We start from the raw sequence: 6730 nt of genomic DNA on the forward strand, positions 1-6730 counted from the left end.
ATTCATAATATATTGATAAGTAAAAGCAGAAGATTGCAAAATAGCATATGCATATTAGAATCTTATATATATATATATACACATATAAAGAAGAATGTAAGGGAACTTACCAAAATGGCAACAGTGATTACCTCTAGGTGGTAAGATTATAGGTATTCAAAATTTTTTTCTTTGTGTTCTTCTAAGTTTTCAAATTTTTCTCCCTTGAGAAAAATTAATTCCACAATTATTACTTCCACAATTAGAACTGTATAAAAATCAAACAACAAAAAAGAAAATCGAACTCAAGATGGAAAGAGTTAGTGGGAACCATTCAAGAATGTGATTCACCATGCTCCTAAATGTATTTATCTTCAGTGTAATAGCTATTTTTCTTACCTTTGGCTGCCAAGAACCTTTTGAAATTCTTCCTATTTAGGAATTTAGGATTTTCCAATCACATGACTCTCTAATTCTAAATCCCCTAGTGTCAAAGGCAATGGCTCATTTTCCCAGTTTGTCTTGTATCTAAGGCACAAATCTTTGATCAAGGCTCTTTGTGACCAGACAGAGCAATAAAGGTGAAACTTCTCTTCAGAAGCCCGTGACAGTAGGAGGCAAACATCCCGTGGAATCCATGACTGAGTGGCATTCACTTTTCAAAGCCAAAGGTGGCTGAAATCCTAGTGGGAACCTCGTGGGCTTGGTGGTGGTGACTGTAGGATCTTCATAGGAGCAGTTCTGACATGTGGTTGGGGTCTTATCTGGGCTGTGAAGCCTCTAGGCCAGATTCTCCTGTCTTCCAGGAGATTCTGTGAGTTATTTAGCATCCTTTCATAAATCCCATTTCTGCTCTACCTAGAATGAAGGTGTTTTTTTTTTTTTTAATTTATTTATCTATTAGGCTGTGTTGGGTCTTAGTTGTGGCACGTGGCATCTAGTTCCCCAACCAGGGATCGAACCTGGGCCCACTACATTGGGAATGCGGTGTCTTAGCCACTGGACCACCAGGGAAGCCGTTAGTAAGTTTTGTTCACAGCTAGGAACCTTGATTGTTATGTACTGAATTGTGTCTCTACCCCCATTCACATGTTGAAACCTTAACCTCCAGGACCTCAGAATGTGACTGTATTTGGAGATCAGGCCTTTAAAGAAGTAATTAAGTTAAAACAGGCCCTTAAAGGGCTTCCCTGATGGCTCAGTGGTTAAAGAATTTGCCTGCAATGCAGGAGACAGGGTTCAATCCCTGGGTCAGAAAGACTCCCTGGAGATGGAAAATGGCAACCCATTCCAGTATTCTTGCCGGGAGAATCCCATGGACAAAGGAACCTGGTGGGCTACATACAGTCCAGAGGGTCTCTTAGGATAAATGCTAATCCAATCTGATTGATGTCTTTCTAAGAAGAGGAAGAGACGGCAGGGCACATGCACAGAGGAAAGGCCATTTGAGGACACAGAAGGTGGCAGTCTGCAAGCCAAGGAAAGAGGCCTCAGAGGAAACCAGTCCTGTGGACACCTTGATTTAGGCCTTCTAGCCTTCAGAAATATGAAAAAATAAATTTGTCTTCTTTAGGACACTCAGTCCATGGTATTCCATTACAGCAGCTGGAGCAAACTAATACACTGACAATACAAGGATCTACAGTATTTTTAAAGAAAAAGCCCAAACCTATGCTTTATTCATGCACTCATGAAAAGCCACAGCAAAGGCCAAGAAAGTGTGCGGGCAACTGTCCAGTTACCAGGGAGACAGACTCTCAGAAATCTAACAGCAGTTAAGGCACATACAGGGAATCATAGTTCACAACCAAGGGGAGTGGGCAAGAGACAGAAGGCAAAATTCATGTCCGAAGGTCAGCATCGTAGCCCACAGCGAAGGCAGGAACAATAGTGACAAAAGGTAAAGAGTGGGCAAGTAATGGAAGATACCAGCTCCAAAGAAAATGGATTCAAAGGCAAATGTTTTCCTTTTATTTTTTTTCCTTTTTTTTTTTCCTTTTATTTTAAATAACATGTATTTCTTCTTATTTGGTTATAAAACATTATATGCTTATTGTAGAACATTTGGGAAATACTAAAAAAAAACAATTAAATTTGCACTCACACATAAATAAACCTTACCAACAAGCCTCCAACCTAGAGATAAGCACTGTTAAAATTTGGGTACATTTCCTTCTGGTCATTTTTCTATGTATATATAACACATTAAAAAATTCTGACTTGCATGTATTGTGTTGTCTGTTTCTATTGTGAATCCATTTGTTTTACTTAACAATGTAGTGGGAACATTTCCCATGTCAGAGTCTTATATGAGCCTCAGGGGGTTGGTCTGTCCAGGGCCAGCAGATAGAAAGGGAATATGGCTCAACAAATTTGCAGAGATACTTGAACTTGAAAATAAGGTCAGATCCTAAAAATAGGATAGATTCATATTGCTTCATTCAAGGATGTCTCCCACGATCTTGTCATTTATTCACTGCTTGCTTGTGAAAAAAATGTCTCATTTGAGAAATCCATAACTCAGATATTTTTAAAAAGTCATCTTAGTAAGATTGTATTACAGTTTATTGAGTTTAGAAATTCTCTATTGATTCTGCCATCAGCCTTCCCAAGTTTTTTTTTAAAGCAGCCTGCACTTGTCAAAAAATTACTCTAAATAGCCTGTAAACCACTTGAATTTGCCCCTTCTATGTAGTAAAATTGGTCAGTTTCCCAACAGCAAAGAAGAAAGAAAATATGTATTGGCAGTAACCAACATTACTTTCTAAACTAACAAGGTTGGCTCTCTAAAGCCAGGGTTTTAGTAGGAGACTCAAGTAGTTTCAGCGTTACACAACTGTTAACTAAGGTTTTCAAACCCTGGGGTCAAAAAGAGCATTCTTTTGTTTCTGCTTTGAGTTCAGGGCTGTAATTTCTCATCTTGCTGGGCTAATTGGGGACATTGCTGACTTTTCACTAACCAGATCTAGCAGCCCCAAAGGAACACACTTTAAATCACACCCAGAAACAAATTGGAAGCCTTTGTCCTCTGATAAGGCTGGACATTTTGTGAGATGATTATAACCTTCTGCATTTGGTCTTGAACTTGGCCCATACTTCTGTGTTTGCCTGCTGGTGAGAGCCTTTTGGATTTTCACTTCAGATAAAGCAAAGGAATCTCTGGTCTCAGATGTGTGTTGAATTGGGGAAAATATACATAACACAAGTGTATCATTTTATTCATTTTTTTCATTTATTTTTATTAGTTGGAGGCTAATTACTTTACAATATTGTAGTGGGTTTTGTCATACATTGACATGAATCAGCCATGGATTTACATGTATTCCCTATCCCGATCCCCTCTCCCACCTCCCTCTCCACCCGATCCCTCTGGGTCTTCCCAGTACACCAGGCCCGAGCACTTGTCTCATGCATCCAGCCTGGGCTGGTGATCTGTTTCACCCTAGATAATATACATGTTTCAATGTTGTTCTCTCGAAACATCCCACCCTCGCCTTCTCCCACAGAGTCCAAAAGTCTGTTCTGTACATCTGTGTCTCTTTTTCTGTTTTGCATATAGGATTATCGTTACCATCTTTCTAAATTCCATATATATGCATTAGTATACTGTATTGTTCTTTATCTTTCTGGCTTACTTCACTCTGTATAATGGGCTCCAGTTTCATCCATCTCATTAGAACTGATTCAAATGAATTCTTTTTAATGGCTGAGTATATTCCATGGTGTATATGTACCACAGCTTTCTTATCCATTCGTCTGCTGATGGGCATCTAGGTTGCTTCCATGTCCTGGCTATTATAAACAGTGCTGCGATGAACATTGGGGTGCACGTGTCTCTTTCAGATCTGGTTTCCTCGTTGTGTATGTCCAGAAGTTTCATTTTTAAGTGTACAGTTGTATGGCCCTAAGTATGTTTACATTGCTATGCAAACATCACCACCATCCACTTCCAGAACTTTTTCATGTTCTCCAATACCTGCTAAACACCAACTTCCCATTCCCTGTCTCCCAGCCTTTGGCAATCACCACTGTATTCTCTGTCTCAATGAATTTGACTACTCTAGGTAACTCATATAGGTAGAAGCACACAGTATTTGTCCTTTTATGACTGACTTATTTCACTTAGCATAGTGTCTTTAAGGTCTGCACATATTGTAATGTGTCAGAACTTCACTCTTTTTCAAGGCTGAATAATATTCCATTGTACATATATATGACATTTTGCTTATCCATTCATCTGTTGATACTTGGATACTTGGGTTGTTTTTGCCTGTTGGGTATTGTGAATAATGCTGCTATGTACATGAGTTTTGAGTCCCTGCTTTCAATTCTTTTGGGCATATCTCCAGAAGTGAAATTTTTGGATCATAGGGTAATTCTATGTTTACTTTTTTGAAGAACTGCCATATGAATTTTTCCAAATGATTACACTATTTTACATCCTCATCAGCTGAGAGTAAGTGTTCCAATTTCTTCAAATGTGTTTTAAAGTACCCACGTTCACATCACCAAATCATCATTTCTATCATCCCCAAGAGCTTTAAAAAATTTATTTATTTATTTTTTTATATTTGGTTGTGCTGGATCTTTGTTGCTGCACCTGGGCTTTTTCTGTTTGCGGTGTTTGGGTTTCTCATTGTGGTGGCTTCTCTTGTTGCAGAGCACAGGCTCTAGATCGTTTGGGCTTCAGTAGTTGCACCGCACCAGCTCAGTAGTTGTGCACGGGCTTAGTTGCCATGTGGTATGTGGGATCTTCCCAGATCAGGGATTGAACCATTGTCCCCTGCATTGGCAGGTGGATTCTTAACCACTGGACCACTAAGGAAATCCCCAAAAAGCTTTTTTAAAAATGGTTGCCAAACTCTACTGTGGATAAGAATAACCCAAAAGGTGTGTTAAAATGCTGATTACTGCCCTCATCTAGGATCTTCTCATTCAGTAGGTCTTCAGGTAGCTCAGGAATCTGCATTTTCATACAGTTGTCCCAGGTAGTTCTGATGCAGGTGGGTCTATGGGTTTACACTTTGAGAAAAACTGAGATAAAAGTTCTAAACTCAGAAGTAACTCCCTCAGGAGCCAAAGCTTAAAGTTTTACCTCTTCTTGAATTCAACTCACTTTGATATGTTAGTGAATTTTAGGTCTGTGCATGAGTCAATGTTGGGAAAATTGATTACAAGACTTCAGGACAAAAAGTCTTGTAGAAGTTACTTCCTGACTTTTTCAGCTGTCTACATTTTAATCATCTTTTACATTTTCTCTAATTTTTTTCTGTATTTTCCAAATTTCCAACATTAGACATGCATTACTTTTATTATTAGAAAAATGGTTCTCAAATCATTGAACCAAGGAAAAACTTTTTAAAGTTTCAAATATTTCCTCTGTGAAGTTTTTTCTTCCCATTTCCCTTCCCCCCAAGTCAGATAAATCACTCTGTGTCCACGCTTTCCTGACATTTGGTTTATACATTTTCTAGACTATATTTCTCATTGAATGACAGTGGTTGCACTTAATAGAAACTTCAGACAGGAGGCTGGTTTGTCTCTTTAACACAGCCACAGTCTCTTTAACAGGGCCGCACAAGTGATAGGAATAAACGCCGGAGGTAGGAACACTGGATACTTTGCATCTGCTAACCCCAAACTCCCAATCCATCCCTCCTCACTACTCCCTCCCTCTGCCCCACCTCTTGGCAAGTTCTCTCTGTCTGTTTCTGTTTCATAGACAAGTTCATCTGTGTCCTAGTTTGGATTCCACACATAAATGATATTGTATGGCATTTGTCTTTCTCTTTCTGACTTCAGTATTTTATTCTTTCTGATGGTATTATCAATTGAACTGTTTTCTTAATTTCACCTTTTGATGGTTCATTACAAGTGTAGAAAAATATACTTGATTTTTGTACATTGATCTTGTATTTTGCAACCTATCTGAACTCATCATTAGTTATAGTAGTTTTTTAGTGGATTATTCAGGAATTTTTGTATCAAACATGTTATCTGTGACTGCACATAGTTTTACTTCTTCCTTTCCAATCTAGATGCCATTTCTTTCTTTTTGTTGCCTAACTGCTCTTGCTCAACCCACTCCAGTATTCTTCCTGGGAAATCCCACAGGCAAAGGGAGACTGGCGGGGTATAGTCCATGGAGTCACAAAGAGTTGGACTCCACCGACCACAACAACACAATGTACAACAACTGCCCTTGCTAGAACCTCCAGTACAATGTTGAATACAAGTGGCTATAGCAAATATTCTTTTCTTATTCATAATCCTAGGAAGAAAGCAGCTGGTCTTTTGCCATTAAATGTGATATTTGCTGTTGGTTTTTTATTATGCCCTTTATCAAGTTGAGAAAGCTCCCTTCTATTCCTAGTGAGCTATTGGGTGTTTTTTCTTTTTTTGGTCATGAGAGAGTGTTGGATTTTGTCAAAAGCTTTTCTATGTTTATGGAGATGATCATGTGGGTTTTGTTTTTTATTTTATTGATGTGGTGTATTATTACATTAATTATTACATTAATTGGGTTTTTAGATATTAAACCTTGTATTCTTGGGATAAATCCTGCTTAGTCATGGTGTATAATTCTTTTTATATGTTGCTAGGTTTGGTTTGTTGAGAAGTTTTGCATCAGTATTAATAAGAGGTATTGGTCTGTCATTTTTTTTTCATGCAGTGTCTTTATCTGACTATGTGCTGTGTGCTTAGTCGCTCAGTCATGTCCAACTTTTTGTGACCTTATGGACTGTAGCCC

This window comes from Cervus canadensis, chromosome X (assembly GCF_019320065.1).
Source record: "Cervus canadensis isolate Bull #8, Minnesota chromosome X, ASM1932006v1, whole genome shotgun sequence".
In the NCBI taxonomy this organism is placed as follows: domain Eukaryota; kingdom Metazoa; phylum Chordata; class Mammalia; order Artiodactyla; family Cervidae; genus Cervus; species Cervus canadensis.